Raw genomic sequence first — 16,500 nt, 5'->3', positions numbered from 1 at the left:
AGGAAGGCTGTCGGAAGGAAGCAGGGCGCTTCCGAGGGTGAGTATATACCTAATAGGAATATACTCACCCTCGGAAGCGCCCTGCTTCCTTCCGACAGCCTTCCTTCCTAAGAATCAGCCCTTCCAGGACCTTCGGTGACGTCGCAAGTGACGTCACGGCTTGTGATTGGCCGCGCGGCCGCCCATGTGACCGCTCGCGCGGCCAATCACAAGCCGCGACGTCACCCGCGACGTCACCGAAGGTCCTGGAAGGGCTGATTCTTAGGAAGGAAGGCTGTCGGAAGGAAGCAGGGCGCTTCCGAGGGTGAGTATATACCTAATAGGAATATACTCACCCTCGGAAGCGCCCTGCTTCCTTCCGACAGCCTTCCTTCCTAAGAATCAGCCCTTCCAGGACCTTCGGTGACGTCGCAAGTGACGTCGCGGCTTGTGATTGGCCGCGCGAGCGGGCACATGGGCGGCCGCGCGGCCAATCACAAGCCGCGACGTCACCCGCGACGTCACCGAAGGTCCTGGAAGGCTGATTCTAAGGAAGGAAGGTTCCCGGTTAGTACCAGGGCGCGTCAGAGGGTAAGTATAAGGATATTTTTTATTTTAATTCTATATTTTACACTTAAATATGGATCCCAGGGCCTGAAGGAGAGTTTCCGCTCCTTCAGACCCTGGGAACCATGGAAACCCAATGCACTGCATTGGGTTTCGAGTTTCGGCCGACCCCGACCCCGACTTTTTTATAGGATCGGCCGATTTCACTCGACCCGACTTTTCCAAAAGTCGGGTTTCGTGAAACCCGACCCGATCCTATAAAAGTGAAGGTCGCTCAACCCTAGTGCCCATCCCTGCTGTTAAAAGCCGTCTTCCATTCATCCCCCTCACGGATGCGAATCAGGTTGTAAGCACCCCGGAGATCTAGCTTTGTAAATACCCTCGCTCCCCGTAGCCTATCAAACAGCTCAGATATCAGGGGTAGTGGGTACTTGTTCTTAACGGTGATGGCGTTAAGACCCCTGTAGTCTATGCATGGACGTAAGTCTCCAGTCTTCTTCTGTACAAAGAAGAACCCTGCCCCTGCCGGTGACACTGACTTCCTAATGAATCCTCTTGCCAGATTCTCCTGGATGTACTGGGACATTGCCTCCGTCTCTGGGAGAGATAACGGATAGACTCGACCCCGGGGAGGCTCAGCACCAGGCAAGAGGTCAATAGGACAGTCATAGGGGCGGTGAGGCAGAAGGGTCTCCGCAGCTCTTTTGGAGAACACATCTGCATAGGGCCAATAGTGTTTGGGGAGAGAGGAAAGATCTGCGGGTACCTGTGTAGTAGCAACCTGAACGCACTCCCTCAGGCATCTACACTCGCAAGATTTACTCCAACCCAAAATTCTCCCAGAGGACCACTCAATATGAGGAGAATGGTAGCAAAGCCATGGTATCCCCAACAGGACCTCATCAATTCCCTCAGGAATGACTAATAGGGAGATTATCTCCTGATGTGATGGAGACACAGATAGCGTGAAAGGAATGGTTTGGTGGGTAATCTGTGAAGGTAGTGTTGACCCATTTACCACTCGAACGGTTACTGGCTTGGCGAGCATTACCAAGGGTATTGCGTGACGCTGGGCAAAAGCGGAAGACATAAAGTTACCCTCTGCCCCAGAATCCACGCGTAGCTCGACCATAAGAGTGGATGGGCCTATGGTAATTGTCCCCTTGAAGGACAAATTTGAGGCAAACGTCGCCGTGTCTAGTGTACCTCCTCCAACTGCCACTAGACGCTGACGTTTCCCCGACCGCTGAGGACCCTTGGAGGCAAGGTGTCCTGACTGCTGGCAAACATGACGGACCTTATGTACACGGGCAGACTGAGACTTGGATCCCGCTCGTGTCACCTCTAAGGCCTCATGTGACTCGGATGCCTGGACTGGAGATTCCAAAGGTTTGGTGAAGGTGGGAGCCAGCCAAAACCTCTGCCTACACTGGGCTCGCTCCAACCTCCGCTCGTTAAAACGGAGGTCAATACGAGTAGATACGGCTATGAGCTCCTCCAGTGTGGCGGGAATCTCCCTAGTGGCCAAAGCGTCCTTCACATGGTCAGCCAGCCCCCTCCAAAATACGGGAATGAGGGTTTTATCTGGCCATTCCAACTCAGACGCTAATGTCCGGAAGTGAACAGCAAAATGGCTGACCATGGTTGAACCCTGAGTCAAAGCCAGCAGTTGGAGCGCTGTATCATGGGTGACTTGAGGTCCTAAAAAGACGTGTTTCAGAGTGTCCAGAAACCTAGGAACACTCCGCACCACATGATCGTTGCGCTCCCACAGCGGCGTAGCCCACTCCAACGCTCTGTCCGACAGGAGAGAGATTATGAATCCCACCTTTGCCCGCTCAGTAGGGAAACGTGCAGCCAGAAGCTCGAGGTGTATACCACATTGGCTCACGAAACCCCTACAGGACTTACTGTCCCCAGAGTATCTCTCAGGCAAAGGAAGGTGAGATAGGGTCAGAACAGAGGTGGCAGTGGGTAAAGCTGCTGCAGCCACGCTAGCAGCCTGAACAGCTATTGCGATAACATGCACCGCCGAGGTTGCACGCTCAAGAGACGCCAACCGACCCTCCAGCAGCTGGATGTACCCCTGCAATCGCTGTTCATCCGCCATTACTTAGCCAGATCCTGGCGCTAGTATACTGTTAGGGTTGGCGGAACGCACCAAATATATAATTTATTAAATGGAATTGGTGCGTTCGCAACCCGGGATCCACCATGCAGGAAAGCACCTGCTGCTAAATAATGGCGGCTCTATATGGCGGTATATACCAACTCTGTTACCTTCACAGAGTAACCGCGAGAGGAAAGCTCTGTGCCCTGTTAGACTTTCACAGAGGCACAGGCCAACTACCCAGATGTGAGCAGTGAGTGGTCATGCATGCATACAAAACTCCTCGCCGGAGATGCCAGCATTCTAGGGGCTTATTTCAGCCGGGTCCCTGAACACACTTAAACACAATCTCCTCGCCGGAGGTGCCAGCATTCTAGGGGCTTATTTCAGCCGGGTCCCTGAACACATTCAAACACATGACCACATTGGCGCAAAGCATATAGCATAAGACGATACTAGCGCATGGCTGTGCGGTCATGCGCAGTTTATATAGTTGCAGCACAGGAAGCTGCTACTGAAGTTTTTGCCCTTTCAGGACCTTCCAGAAGGACCAATGGAAAGTGCTGCAGTACCTGAGCATGTTTTGCCCTTTCAGGACCTTCCAGAAGGACCAATGGAATGTACTGCAGCACCTGAGCATGTGACCGAACATGTGGCTCTCGACCTCCAATGGGAGACCCTGCCCTGGGCATGCTCAGTGTGAGTAAACAAGGACTTAGTCCCAGAGAGGCTCGCTCGCCGCAGATCAGTGCAGGGTACCATAGGAAAGCCAGAAAAGGCAGTAGTGACCCTATGCACCGAATTAGCCCCAGCGAGACGCTGGGAGCGACGTCTCCGCTGAGCAGAGCCCACTGCGGCCGATACCGAATGGGAGACCGCAGCAGACACGGATCGAGATTCCCCCTGTGCAGCAGAGGAAACTCGACTCCTAACACTTGGCCCAATGAACAAAAATGCCTATTTTGTAATGCCAAACTTTTTAAAAATGAAATTACAACAAACTGGAGCCATCATATTGGAAGAAGTATGAATGCATTCCTGGCTTAAGGATAGGTGATTCTATGGATTTTTGGGTCTGGTGGGTTTGGCTGAACCTGTAAAAGAAAAGTTTGGTTCAAGTGGCAGAATGGTACTCGAACTCGGACCCCAAATGGGAGGTCCAAACATCCATTATTTGCCACATTGTTATCTGCATGACAGTGAGACAAACACAGGCTGTGAGCACTGGTAATATCAAGATGAAAGAGTACTACTTCCATCAGCCTACGCCTGCTGTCGCTGATAACAGAAATAGCAGGTGCCACTGATGGGAGTATCAGCCAGCACCTGTGATAAAAATTAAATACTTTTTTTAATTACATGGGGTTCTGTTCTATTTTTGATGACCACAACTGTCAGCTTTAGCTTTATCGTGGCTGGTTATCAAGAAATAGAGGGATTCCAAGCTGGTTTTTTTAATTATTTAAATATGTCATTTAAAAAAGTGCTGTGGGATCCCCCCATTTTTGACAACCAGCAAAGTTAAAGAAAACAGCTGGCCCTGGTATTCTCAGACTGGTAAAGGGCCAGCGTGGGAGCTGCAGCTCTCTGACTGGTGGTAATGATCTTACCCCCAATCAAAGCCACTGGTGTTTCTCACGCTGTAATTTGAAAGTTGGTGCAGTAGTCATGCTGTTACGAAACCTTAACTTGACAAGAGTTCTTGCAAATGCACCAGAATGGTTGTAAAGTAAATGATGTCAAAAGTCATTGACTGTGAATTCCTCATGGGATTACTTAAAGGTACAAGAGTATTCATTCCCAGAGTTATTCTGGCACCACGCGACCTTGATCTTCCTTTTACTTTAAAGCATAAGCAGTTTCCTTTAAGGCTTATGCTATGACAATCAACAAAAGTTAAGGGAAAACGCTGGATTCAGTTGGCATATATTTGCCATCTCCAGCTTTTAGCCATGGTTCACCTTATATGGCCTTTGCAAGGACAAAATCCTTTCAGCAATTTAAGGTAAAAGTTTTCGCTACTGACCAACTTAAAGAAAGACTACAGCGTTTCTACCAACAATTTAGTTTGCAGAGAAGTTATTTGAGAATAAAAAAAATCGTTTTGAGTTAATACTTTAAGAAAGTAAAAATTGACTAATAAAAATGCTTGCCACCCATGTGTAGAACGGGTTAAATAGCTAGTTATATATAAAGGGATATGTATGATGGTTTTTGCATCTGTCATGCACCAAATACAGCTTGCACAAATCTGATGGTGGTTCTGATGATGTATTCCGGTTCTGGTAACATATTCATTAAGTGAAGTTGACTCTGGTGATATATTCAACACCAGAAAATCATCAGTACTTGAATACAAAGCCAAAATCATCATCAGTACATAATTAAAACACCAGAGCCATCAATAGTACATGAATATTGCACCAGAAACATCATCAGTAAATAAATACATCTTCTGAACCACCAACAGTTCATGAATCTCACTAAAACCACCATCAGTGCATAAATACATAATCAGAACCACTATAAGTACAGTACATGAATACATGACCAGAACCAAGAGTGCTTGATTACAATAACCAAGCTTAGTAAAACAATCAATTGTAATATCAAGTCAGCCCCATAACTAATTGTATTGCATGAACCTAACCCTACAACACCCAGTATGCACTTAATAGAGGTAAGGATATATTGGGACTTATTAACAGCCAACATCAGACTGTAAACTATACAGTTACCACCATGCTGATGAGAATTAGTCACTATCACAAATAAACATTTACATCCAGGTACCTTACAGATTACATCTTCTCTAGAGTTGTCTCTTTCATTTTATCTCCATCTTGTTTAGATGCCTCTACTACATACTTTCCACATCAATGGCTGTTCTCTTCAGACCTCTTCTCCGATCTTTTGCAGCACATCCCGACACAGTGCCCTTAAAAATAAGAGTGATATTGGCATGCCTTCTGCAGAAAAACATCTGTCCATATTATAGCCATAAACTGGCCTCCTATGGTATATGGCCTCCACATTGTTTACCATTATCAGCTATAAGCGCCACACCATCCGCCCTTATGAACTATTGCCCATACGATGGCTGTCTGCTCTCTATTTTTCCATCAAACTTTCTGCATCTCTACTCTGTCCCCCACCTTGCTAACCCCTCTCTAGATTGTGCCTCCATTTTATTCTATCCCCACTCCATATCCATTTTGTGCCCCTTTGACACTATGCCCTCAATGGTGCCCTCTTAAAACTGAAAAGACTCAAAACACTGTCCCACTACACAGTATGATGGTCACCACAGCCGCCAATATGATATGATATCCACAACTTCCCAATATATAGAATGGTCTGCCTGCCTAGTCTTTGCTGGTTAGATTTAATAGGGGGACCATATGTCAATTTCTTTCTGGGGTCCCCCTGTAAACTAGCCAGTAAAGGTGAAGCAAACAACTGTGAGGTTGATATTAATAGCCTGGGATCCGTTATGGCTATTGGCTCCTTCCCAGAATATTAACGTTAGCCCTCAGTAGTCGGCTATCCCTCTGCTGGTTATGAAAATTATGCGGGAGCCCGAATCAGCCCCTATGTATACCATGATATTCCCAACAATAACCCATACAGTATAATGGCCCAAAACCAATACACCAAGCAGTATGATATTCACCACAGCCTCCTATCCAGAATGTTCACCACATCCCCAGTATAATGACCATCATAAGCCCATATACACTATGGTGACCACAGCTAAGTAAAGATGGGCTGACACCTGGATGTTTGGGTTCAGCAGATTCAGCCGAACAGTTACAAAAAGTTTGGGTACCAGAACAGTACCTGGACCCGAACCTGGACCCCATTAACTTGAATGAGGAGCCCGAATATCCAGTGTTTGCCATGCTGTCATGGTCATGACAGTGCAGCAAACCCCGCTTCTGATCGGAAGTGAAATTATCCCTGACAGTGAGGGCCGACTGCTGGCCCTTTAGGAATAGTACAGGCTGCCTGATGGCCCAATGAAAATAGGCTTTGTGACTTTCAGAGTCCCTCCTTCATAAATGAAACTGGATGTGTCTGATGATGTGTCACACACCATATAGACAGATATGGTTGTACTATGTTAAAATGACATTTCCCACTGAATGTATTTGTCTTTTTTGAAAGCAATGCTAAAGTTCAAAAATGCAGAAAAAAAGCTACGTTTGAACATAGCTCAAGGTGTGGAGGAGAATTTTTGTTTTTGGTTACCGTATATACTCGAGTATAAGCCGAGATTTTCAGCCCATTTTTTTGGGCTGAAAGTCCCCCTCTCGGCTTATACTCGAGTCATATACCCGGGTGTCAGCAGGGGAGGGGGAGCGGGGGCTGTGTAGTCATACTTACCTGCTGCGGCGCGGTCCCTGCAGTCCCTGGCTTCTCCGGCGCTGCAGATTCTTCCTGCACTGAGCGGTCACATGGCACCGCTCATTACAGAAATGAATAGGCGGCTCCGCCTCCATAGGGGAGGAGCCGCATATTCATTGCTGTAAATGATCGGTGCCATGTGACCGCTCAATTACAGGAAGAAGCTGCAGCGCCGGAGAAGCCAGGGACTGCAGGGACCGCGCCGCAGCAGGTAAGGGGAGCGCAGCGCTATAATTACCTGCTCCTCGCTCCGGCTCCGTCTGCAGCGTCCTCTAGCAATGACGCTCAGGTTAGAGGGCGCTGTGACGTAGTCAGTGCGCACCCTCTGCTGAGCGTCAGTGCTGGAGCCGGAGCAGCACGAGGAGCAGGTAATTATTGAAAGCGCCGGCGTCCTGAGAAGAGAGGTGAGTATGTGATTTTTTTTTTTTTTTATGGCAGCACCAGCAGCATTCTAAGGAACACCTATGGGGCCATAAAGGTGCAGAGCATATATGGGGCACAGCATTATAAGGAGCACCTATGGGGCCATAAAGGTGCAGAGCATATAAGGGGCACAGCATTATAAGGAGCACCTATGGGGCCATAAAGGTGCAGAGCATATATGGGGCACAGCATTATAAGGAGCACCTATGGGGCCATAAAGGTGCAGAGCATATATGGGGCACAGCATTCTAAGGAGCACCTATGGGGCCATAAAGGTGCAGAGCATATATGGGGCACAGCATTATAAGGAGCACCTATGGGGCCATAAAGGTGCAGAGCATAAATGGGGCACAGCATTATAAGGAGCACCTATGGGGCCATAAAGGTGCAGAGCATATATGGGGCACAGCATTCTAAGGAGCACCTATGGGGCCATAAAGGTGCAGAGCATATACGGGGCACAGCATTCTAAGGAGCACCTATGGGGCCATAAAGGTGCAGAGCATATAAGGGGCACAGCATTATAAGGAGCACCTATGGGGCCATAAAGGTGCAGAGCATATATGGGGCACAGCATTCTAAGGAGCACCTATGGGGCCATAAAGGTGCAGAGCATAAATGGGGCACAGCATTCTAAGGAGCACCTATGGGGCCATAAAGGTGCAGAGCATATAAGGGGCACAGCATTATAAGGAGCATTTATGGGGCCATAAAGGTGCAGAGCATATATGGCACAGCATTATAAGGAGCACCTATGGGGCCATAAAGGTGCAGAGCATATATGGGGCACAGCATTATAAGGAGCACCTATGGGGCCATAAAGGTGCAGAGCATAAATGGGGCACAGCATTATAAGGAGCACCTATGGGGCCATAAAGGTGCAGAGCATATATGGGGCACAGCATTCTAAGGAGCACCTATGGGGCCATAAAGGTGCAGAGCATATACGGGGCACAGCATTCTAAGGAGCACCTATGGGGCCATAAAGGTGCAGAGCATATAAGGGGCACAGCATTATAAGGAGCACCTATGGGGCCATAAAGGTGCAGAGCATATATGGGGCACAGCATTCTAAGGAGCACCTATTGGGCCATAAAGGTGCAGAGCATAAATGGGGCACAGCATTCTAAGGAGCACCTATGGGGCCATAAAGGTGCAGAGCATATAAGGGGCACAGCATTATAAGGAGCATTTATGGGGCCATAAAGGTGCAGAGCATATATGGCACAGCATTATAAGGAGCACCTATGGGGCCATAAAGGTGCAGAGCATATATGGGGCACAGCATTATAAGGAGCATTTATGGGGCCATAATCAAAGGTGCAGAGCATATATGCACAGCATTATAAGGAGCATCTATGGGGCCATAATCAACGGTGCAGAGCATTCTATATAGCACAGTTGCATATGGAGCATCTATGGGGCAATAATGAACGGTATGGAGCATCTATTTTTATTTTTGAAATTCACCGGTAAATGCTGCATTTTCTACCCTAGGCTTATACTCGAGTCAATAAGTTTTCCCAGTTTTTTGTGGCAGAATTAGGGGGGTCGGCTTATACTCGGGTCGGCTTATACTCGAGTATATACGGTATTTATTTTGCCTTATGTACAAGTCATTACCCTGGAAAGGATGTTCCTTAACATACAGTGCTGTGCAAATTAATTGGGACAAAGCAAAAAAATATATATTATAATGCACTGTTACATGCTAATTCTGAAAATTACCTTTTTCCACTGGCTAGTTGACCAAGATTTATTTATTATATATTAAAACTGGTTTGAATCATTGAATGGTAACCAACTTATGATTTTACTTAAAAAATGCTTTGTCCCAATTAATTTTCACAGCACTGTATTTCCCAGGAAAATCCATTTTGGTTTCATTTTTGTATGTTTTATTGTGAGTCTGTAAAAGTGGCATAAGACTCATTGTTCACAGGAGTGACCTGGGAGTTAAAAATGCTTCCAGGGGTCTTCCCAATGCTGTTCCGATGTCATTTAAGCAATGTTCCCTTCGATTTCTGCATTTTCTAGTCCCTCTGCAGATCATCGGGGGGCCACCGGAAAAATGCTCGACTTTCCCATAGACTTACATTGGGCTCATTGCTCGGGTCGAGCACCCAAGCATTCCAATTTGCTTAACGCGAGCAATGAGCACCCGAGCATTTTAGTCTTCACCCATCACTAGTAATAAATTAAAAATAAAAATCCACAATATCCCTCACCCACCCTTTCATTCTGTCCCAAGCCTTAATCCATGTCTGAGGGAAAACAGTTTTCAATCTTGACGATGCCAAGATCCGACCATCCAGTCTGATAACCACTGGTGAATGAGCTGCTGCATGTGCAGAATCAGTGACCGGCGGTGACATCATCGATAGATATGCCTTTTTCTGGGCAGCTGTTTGCTGCTATTTTTAAGCTGGGGGAGGCCAATATCCATGGCTCCTTACCAGCCTAAGAATACCAGCTCCCAGCTGTCTGAATTAGCAAAGCTGATTGTCACAAATTGGGGGGACCCCACGCCGTTTTTTTAATTTAAATAATTATAAAATATGGCATTGGGACCCCTCTATTCTTGATAACCAACCCTGTTGAAGCTGACAGCAGAAGGTTGCCCCCAGCTGTGAGTTTTGAATGGCTGGTTATCAAAATTATTTTTTTACATTATTTATTTACAGCGCATGAGTCGGCTAATGAATACACCTATCAGCTGCTGCTGCTCTTGCTTTTTTAGCGACAGCGGGTGTCAGATGATGGGGCAGTAGTCCCAATCGCTGACACCAGTCCCCAAAGATAAACTTTATACCTCTGATCTCAGCTGAGCGCTCACGCTTTCTTTTGACAACATGGGAACCGCGACTCTCTGTCAGCGATTATTTCACCGCCAATCAAAAGCAGTTTTTGCCAAGCTGTCATGTACAGGACAGCTTTAAAAACACCCGGGGTTTGGTCAGCCAAACCCAAACAGTAACACGGATTTCCTGATGAAGTCTGTATTCGGTGTCCATGTCCGAACAGTAGGGGTTCGGTACAGACACCGAACTTTACTGTTCAGGTCTGCCCATCTCTACAGCTCATGATATACTTTGCTGTCCCCCTTCACAGTCGCTCATTTAATGGCCCACCCAACATCCCCCTTGGACTACTGTTAATCTATGGGGCAGCTCACATCACCGTTTTTTTCTCAGGCGTATTCAGCAGGCGACTGAAATCGCAGCATGCTTTGATTTTACATGGATATAATCTGAGTCTCGCCAATGCAAGTCTAAGGGTGTGAGAAAAAATAGGACACCACACGGACCATCAGTGTAGCTTGCGAGAAATACGCAGCCATTTTCCAGTTGGCAGGAAATTGCCTCATCCATTATCATGAAGCTTAAGCATGCAAATTTCCCTGCAACCTCTCAAAAAAGCCCAAAACACACCTCCACGGATGTCAGCAACATGGTCAGACACATTAATGAGGAAATGTTGTTTGTACTGGTGCAGGAACAACGTGACCCCCATTATGCGGACGACCATTAAATGGATTCAGCTTGGAGACGAATATGCTGCCAGATGTTCCGGAATTATGATAAAAGCCCATGGGAGGTGCAGCAGGAAATTAGTAAGTAAATTAAAAATAACATAATTTTTCTTAAGTAATAAGGCGGCAACAAATTGGCATAACATCATCACACTTAATGTTCTTTGAAATATCCTGATTCTCACTTTACACTCGACAAGTAGCATGCCACTTTACACCATAACGTATATTTTGAAATGCAAACACGGTTAACAAATTTATAAACATTTTTTGTGTTACTTTGCAGTGTCTGATGTCACTAGACAGTGGTGTAGCTGCTGTGATCAGCACCGCTGTGAACACCAGCAGCAGACCAGGAGTGGTGCAGCTGCCCCTAAAAAGAGCAAATATATCTATTATGACAGATTTAATTTTCTTTGCTCCCATTATGGATCTATGTTCGTAAGTGCATGCATCTGCCCACATTTTACACAAGGTCTTAAGGTTCAAAGTTTTTTTTTTCTTTTTTAACTTTGTGAAAATAACAGAACTGACTTGAACCTACTGAACAAGAAACAGCAATTGACTTCGAGGTCTACTTGGCCCCCGTTGTTGAAGTTGAAGATGTGGCTGGACCTTCTTCTGCAGCATTATCAACAAACCAACCACCACCACCAGCATGACCTTCTGCTGGATATGAGACCAATTAAGAAGAAGATGAATGTGGACATAGTAGTAATTCTACGCTACCCCTGGATACGTCACAACAGGCTGTGGCCATACCACGCCGGGGCCATCGCAGGAGGGAGCTTTCAACAGCCGGTAACAGGTGCCAAGTAGACACTGGTGTTTTGAATTATCTATCACACACTGTCAATGAAGATGGTGAAGAGGCAAATGCATGTAGTCTTGCATGGCATCTGCACACAATTCCCCGTGAGGTGAGGCTGCTTGATTGATTCATGCACCGAACCTAATAATCCTAATCAGGAGTTCTTGTGCCTAGAAAGATGGCAGATATCTAGCAACAACCACCAACACATGCCAGGAAGCCAGGATAACCATACAATAGCACTCAAAGAACGACCTCCACCATGTATCCATCACCACAGCCATATCAAGTCCCATACCAACAATGCCCACAACATGTGCATTTTACAACTCCAGCTGCACCTGCCCAATATGTCAACTTGAACATACCCACTGTGGGAGAGTGGTCACAACATGGGTATGCTCGATATGGCCATTCTGGGGCTTTGCACAAATGGCCAACGACAATCCACATGAGTATGGAAACCCTTACCAAAGTGGACAGTACCATGTTCCACAACAGGGCCCTCCCTTGGTCCATATTCCAGCCTCATCCACCTCTCAGGGTCACAATCAGTTAGGGCCTCAAAATACCCAACCACTCATGCTGACCTCCCGCCATCTCCTACACCTACATATTAGAATATGTAAAAAAAAGCTCCTAATGAGTAAAATGTTTATTTTTTAAGTTACGGTTTGCCCTGTAATAGTTGCCAAATTTTCCATATGTTTTCAATATGTTTTTTTTGTGTACAACCAACCAGTTATGACTCTGAGTAAAAAATGTTACTTAAATGTGTGGTTTGTGCATTAACAAATATGTATATTAAGTGTTTAATTACACATTTAGAAATATATTAGGCACAAACATCACACACTTAATAATAACAATAATAATAAGAATAATCTTTTTTTTATATAGCACCAACATATTCCGCAGCGCTTTACAGCTTAACAGTTTCAAACACAACAGTCATAAGTAACAATGTAAGCAATACAATAATTAAAGCAAAATAAGACGACTCTGCTTGTGAGAGCTTAGAATCTACAATGAGGTGGGGGAGATGCAAAGTACAGGTGTGTATTTACAATGATGGTCCAGCCATCTTCAGGGGGTGGGGGATAGATGGAGATAGTGAATTGGCTACACCCACACAAACATAAAATGACTTTGATTAGTGAATGTGATAGGCCACTCTGAACAAATGTGTTTTGAGGGAGCGCCTAAAACTATGCAAATTGTGGATGGTCCTAATATATTGGGGTAGAGCATTCCAGAGGATTGGCGCAGCACGGGAGAAGTCTTGGAGTCGGGAGTGGGAGGTACGGATTAGTGCAGAGGTTAGTTGAAAGTCATTTGCAGAGTGCAGTGGTCGATTAGGCAGATAGAAATGAGAGAGGAGATGTAAGGGGGTACCGCACTGTGGAGAGCTTTGTGGGTGAGAACAAGTACATTGAATTGTATCCTGTAATGAATAGGCAGTCAGTGTAACGACTGGCGAAGAGCGGACATGTCCGAGTAACAATTAGCTAGATGGACAACCCTGACTGCTGCATTAAGGATAGACTGAAGAGGGGAAAGTTGAGTAAGGGGGAGGCCAATTAGTAGAGCATTGTAGTAGTCCAGGCTATTAATTAATTAACATAAGCTTATTTTTACAAAACAAAAAATAATAATAACATATACACTGCATTGTCTTGCCATGGAGTATATCCCTATGGTGCAACAAAATAATTAGTAAACATATCCCACATTTTAACCCCTATCTGACCTTGGACGGGATAGTACGTCCAAGGTCAGATCCCCTGCTTTGATGCAGGGCTCCGCGGTGAGCCCGCACCAAAGCCGGGACATGTCAGCTGTTTTGAACAGCTGACATGTGCCCGTAATAGGCGCGGGCAGAATCGCGATCTGCCCTCACCTATTAACTAGTTAAATGCCGTTGTCAAACGCAGACAGCGGCATTTAACTACCGCTTCCGGCCAGGCGGCCGGAAATGACGTCATCGCCGACCTCCGTCACATGATCGGGGGTCGGCGATGCGTCTCCATTGTAACCATAGAGGTCCTTGAGACCTCTATGGTTACTGATCGCCGGTGGCTGTGAGCGCCAGCAGATCGCTGCTATGTAGCAGAGGCGATCGCGTTATGCCTGCTTCTAGCCTCCCATAGAGGCTATTGAAGCATGGCAAAAGTAAAAAAAAAAAGTTGAAAAAAATGTTAAAAAAATAAAAAAAATATAAAAGTTTAAATCAACCCCCTTTCACCCCAATCAAAATAAATCAATAAAAAAAATATCAAATCTACACATATTTAGTATCGCCGTGCTCAGAATCGCCCGATCTATCAATAAAAAAAAGCATTAACCTGATCGCTAAACAGCGTAGCGGAAAAAAAATTCGAAACACCAGAATTACGTTTTTTTGTTCGCCGCGACATTGCATTAAAATGCAATAACGGGCGATCAAGAGAACGTATCTGCACCGAAATGCTATCATTAAAAACGTCATCTTGGCACGCAAAAAATAAGCCCTCAACCGACCCCAGATCACGAAAAATGGAGACGCTACGAGTATCGGAAAATGCCGCAATTTTTTTTTTTTTTTTTTTTTTTTTTTTAGCAAAGTTTGGAATTTTTTTCACCACTTAGATAAAAAAATAACCTAGTCATGTTAGGTGTCTACGAACTCGTACTGACCTGGAGAATCATAATGTCAAGTCAGTTTTAGCATTTAGTGAACCTAGCAAAAAAGCCAAACAAAAAACAAGTGTGGGACTGCACTTTTTTTGCAATTTCACCGCACTTGGAATTTTTTTCCCGTTTTCTAGTACATGACATGCTAAAACCAATGATGTCGTTCAAAAGTGCAACTCGTCCCGCAAAAAATAAGCCCTCACATGGCCAAATTGATGGAAAAATAAAGAAGTTATGGCTCTGGGAAGGAGGGGAGTGAAAAACGAACACGGAAAAATGAAAAATCCCATGGTCATGAAGGGGTTAAATCCAGAGGGCACACTCCACCAATCGTTGTGCGTGAGATAGGCGATAATTAAATATTCTGCGCCAGTGGTCCAGGTCTCTATGTTGATTTGGCCTCATGACATTGTGGTTTAATTGAAATGCCTCATCAGCAAACATGACATAAGGTACCGCTTCCATAGTAGACCCTGGTAGCTGACGTGGGGGTGGGAATTCCAAATCATTAGTGCACAGCCACCAACCAATTATGGAACAATTGAAGACTCTGGAGCCTCCTTTTCTTCCATAGGCCCCCAATGTCTATAATTATAAACCTGTATGCGCCCTCAACCATGGCCAACAGCACTATAGAAAAAAACTGTTTATAATTATAATATTGAGATTCTGAGTTTGGCAGCTTACGAACACAGATGTGCTTGCCATCAGGGATTCTATTCAGTTTGGAACTGGCATGTATCCTCAAAGCCACAGGCTATCCGCCGCCAGTATTTTTTGGGGGGCTCAGGCATGACAGAATTATGCAGCCAGGACCATATTTCTGTACTAGTAGAAAGGACAATGCCTGAGATGGTGGATTTCCCAATCAAAAAACTCCAGATGAAGTGCCGCATAGGAGAGACCAGTGGATAGCAGATGTACCCACATTCATCTCCGCCTCCTCGGATCCGCAATCACTGGGTAAGGCTCCCCAAAATCTTGGGACAAAACCAAATGGAAAAGAACCTGCTCAGTTGTGTTGAAGGCAAGCTTGTGAGACATGCTTGACACAAAGCAGCAATACTAAAACACCAGCACAGACTCTAATGCAAAGACTGGAGGAGGGAACTTTTTGTGGAGCCAATAAATATGCTCCTTGATTTGGTTTTTATTCATTTCAGGCCAGTGAGCCATTTATTTTAATGTGGAAAGTCAGTGAGAAAAGTAAAGTCATACGCATCACATACGGATGCCATACTGATGTCATAGGGATACATAGATGCGAGGAAATTGCATCATCGCATCGCAAATGGATTACACACAGATGACCATAAGGAGTACACTCATGCAACTTTCGGCAGTGAGACTGGGACCAATTTTCCATATGGTAAGTGTGACCCTGGCATGAGGAAAATTATTGTCTCTGGTAAATTGCGACGTTTGAGCATCTTTGCGCTAGTTGCACAACTGTTAGATAAAGATACTCTATTTAACCAATGGAAAATTTTTAATATTTTTTATATCACCTTTATGGGACACGCCAACAGCAGACTCAGGGAAATTACTGGTAAATACTGATGTTTCCATAGCTCAGCAGGTTTTGCGCCAGTTGCATAACCGCTAAATAAATATTACTTATTTTAGCAATAGGTGAGCAATATTAAAAACAAAACAAAAAACAAAGCAATGGAGCTGAAGGCAACCAATCTAAAACCACCTCTACTTGTTCTGGCTTCACCATTTATCCAACTGTACTCAAGCCTATGAAATTATGCAGAATATCCTGTTACCTGCTTGCACCAGAGGAAAGTGTTTCATTTGGGAGCATTGCAGGCACAGATCAACCACTTCCTATCTCTCCCTGCAACAGCTACACGACCACTTCTAGCAACATGACCACATGCTCTATTTAATGTTTACCTCATTGTTTTTACCCCCCAAAAGTGAAAAGTATTACACGGCCTGTACACAGAGAGAAAGTGACCAGCAGATAATTATGCTGCCTATTTTCTTTGT

The sequence above is a fragment of the Ranitomeya imitator genome, chromosome 4, assembly GCF_032444005.1.
Source record: "Ranitomeya imitator isolate aRanImi1 chromosome 4, aRanImi1.pri, whole genome shotgun sequence".
In the NCBI taxonomy this organism is placed as follows: Eukaryota; Metazoa; Chordata; class Amphibia; order Anura; family Dendrobatidae; genus Ranitomeya; species Ranitomeya imitator.
Note: the sequence above shows the minus strand (reverse complement) of the source record.